Raw genomic sequence first — 17303 nt, forward strand, 5'->3', positions numbered from 1 at the left:
GCAATAATTTGTTGATGCTCAAATTTTCCATCTTTTTGACATTCAATTTTTCACCTCAAATTCTTAATGCTTAAATTTTTCATTGTTTTCCAGTAGATGCTGCTTCAAGTTTTCTCCTGAGTCTTCTTGGTAAGACCTCAATAGCTATTATAATTTCTGTGCTAACTAGTAACCAGAATGGTCCAGACTCATCCGGCTCGTGTTCTGTGCCAGACATAGGATAAGTCGTTTTTATGTGGAACCCTGTTAATGTGTTTCTCATTTGTTTTTCAGTGGGAAATGGTATTTAAAGACCATAATATGGACACCAGTAGTGACTTTTGACACTGGTTATTTCCTAGAAGAGGCTACTGTTTACTGTTTCTCAGCCTTTCTGAGGCAGTGATAGGAAAAATATTTCACAAAAAGATTCATGAATTTATACTGGTACTTGTGAATAAAATTTCAGATCACAAAACTTTAATTTAACATTCTCTATTGTATCTGTATTTCCACTTTCACCACACCTAGAACACTGGTAGTCAAGGCACCAGGTCTGATTAAATTAAAATATTGTATTATTACTAATTCTCATTATTTCACATTAAACACAAATATTCTTTGATGAACAACACCAGCACTATTAACAACAGGCTCCACTAATTTTTTTCTTCATGGAAAGCCTATTTGAGAAGTCCTTTGTCAGTTCAGTTTGGAGGGACAGCTCCTGAGAGCTCATGTTAGCTTTGGCCTTGCAGCATTTAGCAATCTAGATTTGTCATTGAATGAAATTAACATTTTAGATCAGACTCCTGTGTTAATTCCTCAAAGGGATTACATAACATAGAAGAAAGTGGTAAAATTAACAACTTCAAACGCCCAAAATAAGCAGTCATGATGAAGCTGGAATATATTCAAATATCAACGATGAGGTTAAAAAACAACAAAGGCTGGGAACGAGCTGTTATTTTCTTTACTTTCTTTATATAGTTTTCTTTTTCATTTGCTTTATTCACGTGATCTATCTACTTAAATATAATTCTGCAAATATTTCAAAGAATAAAATGAATTCTGATGAAATATATAAGTGGTAAACTGAGGCATGTCTCTGCAGGAACCCTGTCCTGTACCCTCCAAGCTATGCTTCACAAACTACATTAATCTCCATGGAGCGTCCACCCTGTCCAAGGTTGCTAATCACCTCCAAACAAATGAGAATGTAGACATTGCTGCCCGTGATTAACCCCACTTTGCTCACCACTCTTGCATTTATACTTTATGTCCAGTTTCTCCTGAATCTCAGCCTTTATGCACTGTCCTCCCACTGCCTGAAAATGCTCTTGCCAGCTCTTCCTTGAGCTAGCTTTTGCTTGGCTTTCAGGACTCAGTTGTATGGCATCTTCTCCAGGTTGGTTAGAGGTCCTCTTATCATATAACACTCTGAAAATGCATCTAACATGGAGGAAGATCACAGTTAACTTTTCTGTACCTGGCATTACAGTGTAAACCCCTTAAAGAAAGGATTATATTTTATTTTTTTTATTACTGTATCCAAATAGCCTGAAACACAATATGGTTTTGATAAATAATTCTTTATTCAGTGCGAAAGTTTTTTGGATAAGTAGCTACTATTAAGCAGTGACCTTCGTGTTGTCCATACTTTTGTCTTTATTTGCTTAGCTCTCTTTATTTCAGACCCCACCTGCCCTACCGCAGCACATGAAGTAAGCAATGCTTGTATAATGCAAAATCCTACTGAATTCACACCAATCACTCTGTCCCAACTCACTTTTCCCTGTTCGCTCTTCAAAACTCTCCTGTCATGTACACAGTTTGCACCAAATTCTAAGATTTATTGCCAAAAATGCACTTCCCTAATGACTGAGGATTTATGTTGGCACTAGACATCTAAATATCAATGGGCATTTGCCATCCCATAGAATATACAAAGTGACATTCAACTATACTCTGAGTTTATATAATACACTTATCATGGGTGCTAGATAGAATAAAACATAAAAATAATATGTATTCATCTGTAAAAGTCATCTTTTCTATATAAACAATAATCGAGCCATCACAACACTTTGTAGGTAAAAATCCAGTGTAACAACTTTATGTGTCTTGAGTATGAAAATAGGGAAGTATTATTTCCTGTACAAAATCCAGACTGAGCAAAACAAATAACACTTTTCCACACAGTGATTCACCAGAATGTAACCTTTCAAAAATTTTCCACTAAGAAAATATCCTACACAGTGCATTACAAAATAGTATATCCCATGTGTATAGCCAGAAGAAAAACTTATAGTGGGAAAGAGATCCATGAATTCTAATGAGAGCACATAGTAACACTGACTGGGGTTTTCTTCTGTGTCATTTCACTCAGTCATCAGAGGACACCCTTGTAACTCACTGAAAAACATAAGGAGAGATTAACATTTTCACCTTTTTGAATGAATATCTGTAAAACATGAATCATATACTAAGGAAGGAGATTGATGGAGATGAAAGTGAAGGTTTTAAAATACTTGACAAATCTAAGGACAAATCAATCTCATTTGTTCTCATTGGCTTAACATACTGTGTATCTTATCCTAAAGAAAGTAATAAAAATCGTCCTAAATTGAGATTCTCAATGTTGACCCCAAACAACGTGGTTTACTCTCCTCTCATGTTCTGGAGCATTAGGCTTTCCAGCAACTCCCAGAATCTCCTGATATGATGGGACAGAGGTTTCCAGTTGGGAGAAACTGTTAGGGCATATTTCTATTCTTATTATTTCACTATTTTATATTATATTTTGTGTGATATAAAATTTACATCATTGATTGGTTTATTATTCCATGTGTAAGATTTATAAACAAAAATGTATATAGAAAGTAAATATGATTATTTCTATAATTGTATACATGATCACAAAATATTAGAAGATCTCTGCTGAAGAAGATTCCATTATGAATATTCAACTAAATTTTGTAATTTGTAAGCTCTCCCAAATGATAAAGAGCCACATAGCAGATTCTCCCAAAACCAAGCAAGAAAATCAAAGAGCAATGAGTTAAAATTGCTTATAGTAAGATGGTTTATCTGGTCTGCCTTATCTGGACATCAAAAATTTGTTTTAAATTTTAAAAAATTTTTATTGGAGTATAGTTGATTTACAATGTTGTGTTAGTTTCAGGTGTACAGCAAAGTGAATCTGTTATATGTATACATATATCTGACCTTTTTTAGATTCATTTCCCATATAGGTCATTACAGAGTATTTAGAAGAGTTCCCTGTGCTATACAGTAGGTCCTTATTAGTTATCTATTTTATATATAGTAGTGCGTATATGTCAATCCCAATCTTCCAATTTATCCCTTCCCCCCTTACCTTCATAACCATAAATTTATTTTCCACATCTGTAACCCTATTTCTGTTTTGTAGATAAGTTCATTTGTACCATTTTTTTTTAGATTTCATATATAAGCTTTTGCACAGCAAAGGAAACCATAAACAAAATGAAAAGATGACCCTCAGAATGGGAGAAAATATTTGCAAACGAAACAACTGACAAGGGATTAATCTCCAAAATCTAGAAAGAGCTCATGCGGCTCAATATCAAGAAAAACCAAACAATCCAATGAAAAAATGGGCAGAAGATCTAAATAGACATTTCTCCAAAGAAGACATACAGGTGGTCAAAAGCATATGAAAAGATGATCAATATCACTAATTATTAGAGAAATGCAAATCAAAACTAAAATGAGGTATCACCTCACACCCGTCAGAACTGTGGGAATGTAAATTGGTACAGCCACTATGGAGAACAGTATGCAGGTTCCTTAAAAAAAAAACAGAGCTACCATATCATCCAGCAACACTACTCCTGGGCATATATCTGAATAAAATCATAATTTGAAAAGATACATGCACTCCAGTGTTCATTGCAGCACTATTTACAATAGCCAGTACAGGGAAGCAACCTAAATGTCCATCATAGAGGAATAGATAAGGAAGATGTGGTACATATATACAATGGAATATGACTCAGCCATAAAAAGCAACAAAATAATGCCATTTGCAGCAACATGGATAGTCCTAGAGATTGTCATACTCAGTGAAGCAAGACAGACAGGGATGGACATCAAAATCTTAAGGTAACATTTAGTTTAATTCAAATATGATTATTCATTCAATATTTATAAATGACCCACTATGGATAAAGCACAGTTATGCACTGAACATAAAATTGTGGATAAGATTGTCTCTACTCTTCTGTGCATAATAACTCAGCTTATAGATTTCTGAATAAAACAGAATTAGTTGAGGACACCTCAAGCTGTGTAATCTAAAGATAAGTGTATACCTAAGAAGTATTATTTTAAAATATAATGATTAGTTTTTAGGAGATTTCTAATAGTAGATTTCAATGCCATTTGCAGCCAGTGCCATTATATGAGTACAGATAAAAATGTCTCTTTAGCTGGATCCCAGAATTGAAAAAGACCTGAATTCAATTTATAACGAACATGTGATGTCTGTTAGAAAGTGAAATGCATGGTTATAAACCACTGAGAATTTTGCATCCATTGTTACTTCAGCATGACTTAACCCAAGCTGAGTGATATCAAAAAATATTATATTTTCCTAAAATTAACAAATTTATATTATCATTTCTGTAGGTTAACTTTCATTTTTGCAGCATATGAAAATAATGGTAAAATTTTTCAGCATGATTTTATATCTAATTAGAACTCGATGGAGCGTTTTAATTGGGGACTATGACAGGATCATGTTTACATTTTACAGCAATCCCTCTTACTGCTGTGTCAGAAGGGACGGGAGAAGGACAAGAGTCTAAGTAGTGACATCTGTTTAGAAGTCCATTCAATGAGTGATAATCAAAGCTTGGTTCATGTTAACTGTAGTGGGTATAGTAGAAACATGGATAAATTAGAAACATATTTTAGAAATAGAATGGACAAGAACTACTCTTGTATCATGCAAATTGCCTTCTGTCCGTACTTCCTAAAGTAGGGTCCCAATATCTAAAGACTGAATGCACTGATAGTGGATATATTTTTGCTCGATTTTGTATTCCTAAACTGATACTAACTGAGAAGAGAACCTAGAAATCCAGCCATCCCAGGGCCTATTTTTTAATTATTATTAACCAGGACTATTTTTATGTTTATAGAGTCCTGGAGAATACTACAGTATTTATTTCATTTCCTTAGTCTTTGATTCATATTGCTTAATATGCCATCTCTTATTAGTATAAATACTGGTAGGCATGACTTACACAGTGATGGATATCTTAGTTCACTTGAACTGCTGAGACCTGAGTTCACAGTTAAATACATCCAAATTCTATACAGATTTTCCTAGCCAAGCTTCTGTTTAGTTCTGTTTTGTTTTGTTTAATTTAGTTTTAATTAGCACAACTTAAGTACTATGGTGAGTGGGCGGGGTGAAATTAGAGAATGGATACTATTTTCATTTGCTTGTATGCTTAACATTACAAGCAGTTTTGTATGTGAGACTGAATGTGAAATAGAACTTAAAACTTTGAAATTATTGACATTATGTATTTCATTCCTTATTGAAGATTAAGATAGTTAATAGATTGAGTCTTTTAAATAAGGAGTTTTACATATAATGCAATAGCAAATTTGTTATTTCTCAAAGTTAAATACTCAATTCAATAGACAAACTTCCTAAAGATGTGTTTAAAAACAGCAAAGACAAAGCTGAGTGGTGTGTATTCAACTTTCCAAATGTCTTAGTGAGGCACTTGATTTCTTCATTTAATTTGCTACCCAGCAGTGTTCTACATGCCTTGGTGCATATTAATGCAATTTGTTTGCTCCTGTTAGTAGCAAATTTTCTTAAATAAATCACTTTGCTATTGTAGCATTATTTTCTCACTGAAATATTTAATTGGCTGGACATATTGCTTCAATAATTATCACACTGTCATTACTTTAAAAAGGAATGGGAAGGCTTGAAAATAATCTGATTTACCAATAACTATGCTTTAAATACATTCCCCAACTAGGGCAGAAATTAAATCCCTGCTAACCAATAAATGGTTTTGCTAAATGAATGAATCACTTTTCTAAATATTTTATTGGTTCATTAAAATATGCTAAATGAGGAAAAAAGTGAGGGCTATCCTAAATATTATAAGGGGCTTCTTTGCACTGATTCAGATTCATGTTCTTTTAATTTTACCCTCTTCCTTCTTCCTTTCCTATGTAGATAAGTCATTTTAAAAATAATAACCCATAATTTTATTTGTTTTTACAAATTATACAAATTTCTTAAAATTGATGTTTTTTTTTTTTTTTTTTTTTTTTTTTTTTTTTTTGCCGTACGTGGGCCTCTCACTGTTGTGGCCTCTCCCATTGCGGAGCAGAGGCTCCGGACGCGCAGGCTCAGCAGCCATGGCTCACGGGCCCAGCCGCTCTGCGGCATGTGGGATCTTCCCGGACCGGGGCACGAACCTGTGTCCCCGGCATTGGCAGGCGGACTCTCAACCACTGCGCCACCAGGGAAGCCCAATGTATTTTTTTAAATGCCAATTTTTATCAAAATTTTGAATCTCCAATAAAAATGTGTATACTCATATATTTGTTAATAAAACTTTTATGGAAGATTTAAAATGAGCCAAGAACTATGTGAACAAGGAAGAGCCGTGTTACCCATTTCTGGATCTGGGCATAGCATTCTTTATTTTGTTAAGATTTTTTTGATGTGGACCATTTTTAAAGACTTTCTTGAATTTGTTACAACATTGCTTCTGTTTTTTATGTTTTGGTCTTTTGGCCGTGAGGCATGTGGGATCTTAGCTCCCTGACCAGGGATGGAACCAGTACCCCCTGCATTGGAAGGCAAAATCTTAACTACTGGACCTCCAAGGAAGTCCCCTGGGCAAAGCATTTTTAATGAGTGCTACAGAGTTTTTTCCCCAGAAATAATAAGCATAATTTTTAAATAAGAAAATATGATATTCACATAAATTACTTATGCTAAAAATCTGACAAATTATATCTCATGAAACCATTAGGTAGTTATAATTCCAAGAATGTGAATAATATTCTAATATTATTATCTAAAAAAATACTAATATTCAGTCATAAATAAAATAGGAAATGAAAAATTACCACATAAGAGATATATGGGACCAATATCATTCTAACAGAAATAAAACATAAACATAATAGAAGATGTCAATAACCTCAGTTTTTAAAAATAATGTAATTTAAAATTATAAGATAGAAAATCGTGCTCTTTCTTCAAAACACAGATTTTATTCAGTATTAATGTTTGTAGGCGTTGGCATTCAGATGAAGCGTTAAATTGAAGTTCCATCTGCCTGAATTTAGAAGTTATTAACAATGCTAAAATGCCTTATTACTCTGGTTTAGAAAAAGAGGGTGCATACACCCGTGTCCTGGCTGACACTGCCTTTTTGCTGCAATGAAATTATGGATGAATTGTCACTAATAGAAATGTTCACCGCAGAAAACAGAATGTTGCTGAGTGCACCAAGGCATTCACTACTGCCTATCAGAAATGTAAAATATCATCTAGAAAATGCCATTTTAATGTAGCATAAAATAATGCAATTTAATCTCTAAGCAGGTGTGACACTAGTGGAAAGTGAGTGTAGTTACTCCTGGATCTCATTCAGTCAACAACCTCTATAATATTCACTTGATTATGAATTTGTTATTTCATTACACAAACCGACTCATTCATTTATAAGTCTTGCTTTTTCATTTCCCTATAAACTGTATAGCATATTTGTAATTAAGAGAAAAAGCATTTGATGAATAAGCCTTTTTCATACATTAAACCGTTGAAATGGCAAATAAGAATATCTTGTACCAGATGGCCAAGATGGCCAAAAGTAGAACTTTCTCTGAGCCAGATTAAGTATGTAACTCCTGAAAGGGAGATATACAGTTTACTAGCTGTCCAATACTATATTTTTGGAAATATAAACACAAAACCATAAAGTTTTTAAACACAAACCTTATGGTTGGTAAATTATTTTCTTTAATATTGAGCCTATTTCCACGTGTTTCCATACCTATTTTATCAAACCAAGATGCTAAAATGCACTTATAACTGAAATTTTTGTCACATGGCTAATATAAACTTTTAGTTTAAATTTTACAGATGTCATATCTATCATGGAGAAAGCACATAGTTATACAACACATTTTCTTTACCAATATTTACATTTTTAAAAAATACAAATGAATTTTATGTATCTATGTCACTAACAAATGACTTCCTGTATTTTTTTTTTGCATTTTTTAAACATCTTTATTGGAGTATAATTGCTTTACAATGGTGTGTTAGTTTCTGCTTTATAACATAGTGAATCAGCTATACATTTACATATATCCCCATACCTCCTCCCTCTTGTGTCTCTCTCCCACCCTCCCTATCCCACCCCTCTAGGTGGTCACACAGCACCAAGCTAATCTCCCTGTGCTATGCGGCTGCTTCCCACTTCCTGTATTTTTAAAATGAAACTTCAATGCAAGTCTATAGCACAATAAACATATAACTCAAATATATTCTGAATTATACACTTTTAAAGTGTATTTATATTTTTGCCAAAAATGTACTCATACTTTAAAATAGAAGTACTTTAAAAACTCATATATGTATGACATATATATGTATATATATACACACACCCATACATATGCATTTTTGATACAAGTAAAGATAGATAAAGAATACATAGAATTAAAAAAAATTCCATCTATAAAATATAGATCAAATCTACCATAGAATAAAAACACCAATATAGGGCTTCCCTGGTGGCACAGTGGTTGAGAGTCCGCCTGCCCATGCAGGGGACACGGGTTCGAGCCCCGGTCCGGGAAGATCCCACATGTCGCGGAGCGGCTGGGCCCGTGAGCCATGGCCGCTGAGCCTGCGCGTCCGGAGCCTGTGCTCCGCAACGGGAGAGGCCACGACAGTGAGAGGCCCGCGTACCACAAAAGAAACAACAACAACAAAAAAAACACCAATATAGAAAACTTGAAAGTTAAAAAGAAACATCCACATATACTATTACAAGACATGTAGTACTCCTCTTAATGAACAATTTTTAATACCAGAAAAATGAGCATTTTGGATAAGACTATTTTTTTCTTTTATTCCTGACTATATGCTGATACTTCTCTATATTGGTCTTTGGGAGACGACTGTCTATTAAATGTCTTGCATTTTTGTATGTGTGTGAGCAGAGGCACTGTCTTACCTTTGCTGTAAACTACTTTTTTCAAGGTTGTTTTTAGAGCAATCAGTTTTGGAAGACAAAGCTAATGACTCCCTTTGGAGCAAAGGGCAGGTGTGTTTACTGTCCATTATAGTAAAGGTTAAGTCTCTCCCTGGAGCAAAGAGCAGGCACACTTACTACCCATTATAAAGGATTCAAACAAGCAAACAAAACAGAACTAGTAGATTCAGATTGACGGTTGCTAGATGGGAGGGGCGTTGGGGAGGTGGGCAAAATGAGTAAAGGGGTTGGATCAAGAGGTACAAACTTCCAGTTACAAAATAAATAAGTCATGGGTATGTAATGTACAACGTGGTGACTATAGTCAGTAACATTGTATTGCAAATGTGAAAGTTGTTAAGAAAGCAAATCTTAAAATTTCTCGTCACAAGAAAAAAAAAATTTGTAACTCTGTATGGTGACAGATGGTAGCTAGAATTACTGTGGTGACCATTTGGCAATGTATACAAATGTCAAATCATTACGTTGTACCCCAGAAACTAATATAATGTTGTTCTCAATTATACTTCCATGAAAAATACTTAAAAATTAAAAAAGAATTCAGACTGCCTAAAACTCTGGGTTTCTTTCATTGACTGCAACCCAGTGTGTACGCAGGCATTTACACGGGCCTATCTGGATCTCTACCATGGGACTCGGGGTTTGGGGGGGAGCAAGGGAAACTGAGGCCAATACGCCTCAGTTTCATGATGCTTGGTGTGCCATGAGTGATAAAGGTCTTTGCCTCTGTCCTTAACTTCTCGCGACTCATGCCAGCATCCATGAAGCTGTATCAGGCTAAACTGTTAGCTTGAAGACAGGAAGTATCTCAGATCCATAACATTGACTTTGTCAGTGAGGAGGGGATGGTGACAGAGGCGTGGCTTCCAGTAAGAGATGTATGACGGCCCTGAGGAGTGGGTTCAGGGCTATGAGACGTTTTCTGAGCTCTGTTAGTGGATGCTCTCCGTTCAGTGGAAGGTGTAGGGTTTCAGGAGGAGGTTGGGTTACCCACTGCAATACCTATTAATGAGTAAGAGCTCAACTGAGGCGGAGGGGCTTAGCAGTGAGAGATGTGATTTAATTGTGTGGCCCAGATGGTGTCTATGTACTCTTCTCTGGGTAGACAGAGGAAAGCTTGCTTTTGTGACACTGTGTTAGCAAGCTCAGTGGTCCAAACCAAAAGGCAATATAACTGTGGCTGCTGACCCCTGGAGTCTCCAAAATTAAAATAAATATTGAAAGCTATTAGTATTCAATAAAGAGCTTTGAATCAATCAAAAACTTTAGAAGTTCGTTTGGTTAAGATGTAAGTGGTATACACGCCAATAAAACCTGACAGGAAGTGTGTCATGCCTGTGAGCGTGGAGCCCCTCTCTGCCTCTGCATGCCCTGATTCCTCCATTCTTCCCTAACCCAATCTCAGTTGCTTCGAGGAGAAAGATGATTGGAGTGTGAACGAGCTCTCCTTGTTCCTAAAAGAGACGGAAGGCCATCCAGGTATGCCGGTGAACTTCAAGGGGAGGGACGGAAATTGTTATAGCTTTGTTGGGTACAAGTACCTAAGTCACCATCCAAGCAGGTTTCAGGAGGGAAGAGGACACTCAAATTCAACTGAGGGAAATTAGGTTAAGGGCACAGTGGAGAAGGGAAACTAAAGTGACTTTGTGGGTGGGGGGACCTAGAGCAAATTCAATATATTGCTGTTCTGATGTCCTCTTCTGAATACACCAGTAGCATTGATGTGTTGTGTATCTGTACATCCTTATGACATAAGAATTAGAGAAGATGCTCCCATTCAGGGTCTGCCACTATTAGAGAGCTGCGAGTGAAATACCACACTGGCTCCCCCCTACCTTCAACCTGTTCCCTCCCCAGTGGTCAGATGGGAACAATGTAGTAAGTAACCCAGGAAAAGAGAGATGAATCACAGCTCTATTTAACTTCCTAATGGCTGCTGGAGTACTGAGAGCCCCTCCCCAGTGCAACAGGCCACTTATTGGAAACAACCACTAACTCCTACACCACCCCTTTAAAAAAATTTGCCTCAGTGGATATTTACATTTACATGAAAATGTGGCAGCTATCTCTTTGGGAGAAACTTTTATCTCCACTGCACTACATGAATCAAAACCACTGGTTCACTAAAGCTCTTGATTTACAGAGGTTCCCTTAAATGCCTGGGCCTGGTTCACTGGTGGTTTAACTTAGCTGAAACCCAAGGTTGTCTACGAGACTGTTGCACTATTCAACTTCAACACCAGCTATACGGAGCCAAAAATTGATTTAGGTGCACTGTTCAGTCAGCAGAACTTAAGGTCATTCTCCTAGCCCTGGTCAATGCTGCGCCGTTTGGCAAAACTTGTTATAGTTTCACTTACACTTGGGTATCGCCATTGCTCCCTGTTATTCTATCATTTGGAAAACTACAGATTGGCCAATTAAACATTCCCCTCTTAAGAGCTGCAGACTGGAAACAAATTGTTGCTATTGATTGAACTGTCTGTGTCATTCATGTAGATGCCTACAAAAAGGTCCTTTCTGAAATAAAACTGACTAGGATCAAGTTGCTCGTGGAACCTGACCTATCTACCCAGATTGTCACTATTGATGACTAGATCCATCATCCTGGAGGACAGAGAAACACATCCATCATAGCAAGGATTCTGATTCCGATGCAGACGCCACCACTGCACACCAGACTTGTGATTCGGGTGAAGTGCCTTGCCACAGAGGATGACACATCACATGAGGAATTATTCTCTCACACTGTGGCAGTCTTTTCCCTCCTGTCTAGACTCCCAGTGGTAACTTTTCAATGTGGATACTGTTTCAGGTTGCAGTGCTATTTTTTTCTTATCCAATCAGCTGACTCCAGCAGCTAGCTTCTGTCCCTTGAAACTTACCTGTGATATGATTTTGACTCTTGGGATCATCTGCAGCTTATGTTTTGTCTTTTACCATAAAAGCCCCTCAACAGTAGTAAAGAGTAGTAAAAGAATACAAGCATCTGGTGTTGAATGTCATAAAGACTTCAAAAATCAACTAAAAATGATTTCTGACACTATTTTCCTCCTCACCTCCTTTTCCCTACACCTCAGAAAGACTGAGAGAATGCACGCCCCCAGGTAAGGATGGTCTCCTCTTAGTTAAATAGTAAATGTGTTGTTGGCTTTTCCTCTTTCTATCTCACTCTCCCCCAACTTTTATACTGCTGGAAGGGCTTTGGTAAGCACCCCAGACTTTCTGTGGGGAATTAAAAAAGATTATACATTTGGGAAAGGGTGAAGCAGAACTAGAACAACCTGACTGTCTCTGAAGCCCAGGGTTCAAATCATTTCAATACTGGTTTGGATTAAAGTAGCCTTGAATATGGAGTCATCCTCAACTAAATCTTGGCAAGTAAAGTCAACTTCTGTTGTCACAAGAAGTAGAACATGAATAGATAAAGGGGGTCTTATCTCAACTATATAAAGATACCCTGCAAATCACTAAGAAAAATTTGGATAAATAATAGAAGAAATAACAAAACCTCCAACAAGTATCTTTCAAAAGATGTCCAGATGGCCAATAAATCTATGAAAAGGTATTACAACAAACCTAGTAGAAATTTTTTTTAAATGAAGGAGAAGAAAAAAGACTTAATACCAGTTTGGCAAGGATGAACTGTTATTAGAAGTGAAAATTCAAGAACCACCTTAGAAAAATATTTAAAATTACCTGCTAAAGTTCAACATATGCGTATCCAATGATTGAGCAATTGCATCTTAGATGTATTCCCCAAAATATGTGTACATATATATGTCACAAACAGGTACACATATGATTGTTCATAGCATAATTATTCACAATCGTCAAAACTGGAACAATAACATTTCCATCAAATGTAGAATAAATATGGTATATGCATAAAACAAAATTCTATGCAGCAATGAAAATGAACTCACTATTACTACTCACAACAATACCAATAACTTTCACACACATAAGACAAAGTGAAAGAAAGCAGACACTAAGCAATGCATATGGTGCAATTTCACTTGTACATGGTTAAAACAGTGGAAAACTAATGTATGCGTTTGAAGGTCAGAACACTGGTTATCTTTGGGGTGGAGGTAGATGTAGAAATTTGGGAGGAGAATGAATGTTGGTTTCTGAGATCCCAATACTAGTCTAATTTTTGATGCACTCTGTAGTTACAATGGTGTATTCACTCTACAAGTATTGAGCCATTAGTTGTAATTTCTGCATTTAATTTTTGTAAGTTAGCCAGAAATAAAATAACAATAATATTAAAAGCAAAGCTGTCAAAAGTTTCAGAAAGTAGCTAACCCCCTGAATTCTATTTAGGGCTCACAACAGAGGTCTTAATGCATATTCCCAGATTTGAATTCTCATAGAAACTGGGCATTTTTAGAACAATATGGGAAAGCTAAAACGTATGAAGAACTATGCTGTGTGTGTATGTATATGGAATGCACTTGATGTTATGGCTTGGAAAGAGCCTGTCTCTGACATGCCTTGGTCAGAGAAGATCGTCAAGTACATAAAATCCTGCATGGCCAATTGGAAACCGAGAAGACTCTACTGAGCCCCAGAAGCATCTTCCATGGCTATGCAAAATCAAGTAAGTCCAGTGCTAAATAGATGAACCAGATTTTTGCTGAAACTAACACTAATATTAACAGTACTTAAATTCTTACTATGTAAAAAGCAAAAAATTTAATGCAAGATAAATTACAAATTCAATGTGCCTATATTGTGAAGCAGTTATTATTAATATCCCCACATTATGGATGAATAAACTGAGGCATAATGAGAGTAAAAAGCCACATTATTGGATAATCATGTGAAAAGAGAAACAGAAATTATATATAGTACAGCCGGATTTTTTGCAATACTTAAATATTTTAAAAAATTGGATTACATTATGGCTCAATGCAACACAGCATGTCAAATGACAAAAAAAATCTAATTTATTTAATCAACAGAACAAACTTTTTTTTTACTACTTTCATAGTAATTAGTTTGAAAGATATAATTTTAGGTTGAAAATTATATTTATAATATTCTCGATTTGCTTTGTAATATATTAATGCCAAAGTACCAAATAATATGTGTAAGCTCTGTTAAATTAATATTCACACAATAATAAATTTATTTGTAAATCAGCAAAATATATATATATATATATATATAGTTATTACTGGAACATTGCTGAAGGCAAAAGTAATGCCACAGTTATAGTCAACAAATATCAACTTAGCAAAAAAGGCTGACACTTTTTGCCCTTTTAAAGTATTTTCTAAATCATCTTCTTATTGATACAGTTATTTTGGGGAGATGGATTGCTTTATCCTTTCCCTTGTGCTACTGTTGATACCTGTAATTAATTCTCATCCTTAATGATAATAAATAATTTTTCCTTTAGTTGGGTATGATTTAATAAAGTTTTGTGAGGAGAAGGGAGAGTGAAATTGGACTCATTGCTTTCATATCTTTCTTGTTTATATGTAGCTTAAACACTAAATACTCTTAGATGTGTAAAGAGAGGAGTCAATCACTTCTGAGAAGAATTGCACCCATGACATGGAACAATTTCATTTTTTCTGAAGCAGAATTTTCCTAATGACAGCTTGCTTTTGTAGAATTGATGCTGATTACTCACTTTGGGTCAGCACCTCCATGGGCCACTTGGATTTGGAGACACCTGGGACTGAGAACCGAATAACCTAAGAATTGAGAAAGGCTTTAACATAGAGGGCTTCAATTCCAGTCCTTGAATCATTGTCTTATAATTGTGGGTGTTAATTAAGTACTAAAATAGCCCTGGATGTAATAGATACAGTCTTTTTTTTTTTTCTTTTCAACTTGTAAAAAAATTAATAAGCAGAAACCTCAATTAAATAGAGTTGGGAGACCAGAAGGGGGAGCTCTCATGCCCTGAGGCAAGAACAGAGTCCAACAGGAAAAAGAAAGACCCTTCTTGATCCTGGCAACAATTCAGCCAATGAAAAGCCATGGATTGTTTGTTGACTATAGTCCTCTCAACTTCCTTTTCCCCTCTATAAATGCATTCTCCTTCCCCGGCCTTCAAGGACTTGCACGTAGCTCTCCATGATTGCAGACCCCAAACTGCAATTTCTCTGCTGATCCCAAATAAGCCCATCTTTGCTGGAGAAATAATTGGCAATCTATTTGTTTTAGGTCTACACACTATAATTAATCAGTATTGTGGCTTATTACAATAATGCAGTATTTCCCCAGTAACCTTATTATATTGCAGGAGTAATCAGATAAAGTGCATCATTTGCTATTAAAAGGTAGCCAGGCTTTATTTTTATATTAAAGTAAATTTATGTCTTTTAATTTTTTTCCATTATCTAATCTGATAGAATTAAGAAAAAGAAAATCTCTGTTACTGTCCTGCTGCTTCTTCTGAGTGATTGGAATGTTTAATTTAGCAGCATCCTTTCTTCCAAGTAGGTTATCATTTATCAGACTTTGTCATTCTGTGGAGAGTGATTCACTGAAGAATTAAAACTTTCAGACTGATTTCAAACCATCTCATCTAAAGCCAAACACGACTGAAAATAATGAATCTTTGACTCCAGTAGAAGAGCCAAACTAGGGTGCATTCAGTGTCCTTGAAATGACTACTTGCATGTTTAAAGACCACCCACCTGGAAGTATAACATCGAAAGGGTGAGAAAAAGACTAATTGTGCACTTAAACCACTATGTGGTGGCTAATATATTTCCTTAAGGGAGCACAGAGAGCTGCCATTGAAAATTATTTCTGACTTACAAGAATGAATATAACTTGCCTAAAATTCAAACATAGTTTGCAGTAAAAATGTGTTTGATAGAAATATAGCAGGAAGAAGAAAACAACTCTGTTGTTTTGCCCCCCAAGCAAAACAAACAGAAAAAAATTCAATGTGCTTTTATGCTAATTAAGCAGTGCTGTTTTTATTGTGTGTTTGTATCTGCAAGGAAAAAAAAATCCCAGATAAATAATATAGCTTCATTCTATCTCAACATATTTTGCATCATGTTTACAAAATGACTGATGAAACCAGATGTCATTATGCCATAATATCCTCTAACTGTTCACATTATATAAATACATACGTTTATGTATGTGTGCATGTGTGTGTGCCTCTGTAGCTTCATTTTTCGAAGTAAAATAATTCTACTGCCTATGAAAATAAGATACAATTTCAATATAGAAACAAGTGGTATGTGTACTTTATGTGTAATTCTCCATGTTGTATTTGCAGGCAGTAAACTGAAGGCAGTAAAATTTGCAGGCCCATTTATTTTTCTTTTATCACCTTGCCTAAAACACTACAAAAGTTAGTATATATTTGTTTTAATATCTGGGGTGATCAAACAACTTCAAGTTATCAATGATTTTTAATTTATCTTTTCAAGGAAAAATTTAATTATCCTAAACTGTATGATCAAAGTTTGGATTTAACACTGTATAAATGTTTCACTTGCGATTTTATTAATTTTAGAATTCTGAGTAGAAAAATGAAATGAAATTTAATAGCTGGCAGTTAGCATAAAATTGCAGATCTGTATGAAGAAAGTCCAGAATGATTCTGAATGCCTATTTAGACCTTTAGTTAGTACGTACTTATTTGGAGTTAAATTTAGTAAAATAGTTTGAAGGACTTTAAGTGTGCTTTTCTTACGTACTATAGCTTTGAGTGTATTTCTTCTCAAATTGTCTCAGACTAAGGTCTGTCAGTAACTTTATTAAGTCTCAATGAACTCCAAAATTGTCTGTTATACACTTTTAAAGTTTTTGTTTGTTTTTAAATGATCAAGTAAGGGAGAAAACAGGGTAGAGAACATAGTGGGGAAAAAAAGAAAACTGTAATAAACATCCTCTACTGTAGCCATGATCCCTTCTCCATATTCTTTTTGCATGCACTTTTTTTAATCATGACGATTTTACCACAATACGTATGAGCAGAATATGAAAAGGGTAATATTACCATTCATAGGCTTTTTCAGC

This window comes from Grampus griseus (genome assembly GCF_964374135.1).
Source record: "Grampus griseus genome assembly, chromosome: 3".
NCBI classification, from domain to species: domain Eukaryota; kingdom Metazoa; phylum Chordata; class Mammalia; order Artiodactyla; family Delphinidae; genus Grampus; species Grampus griseus.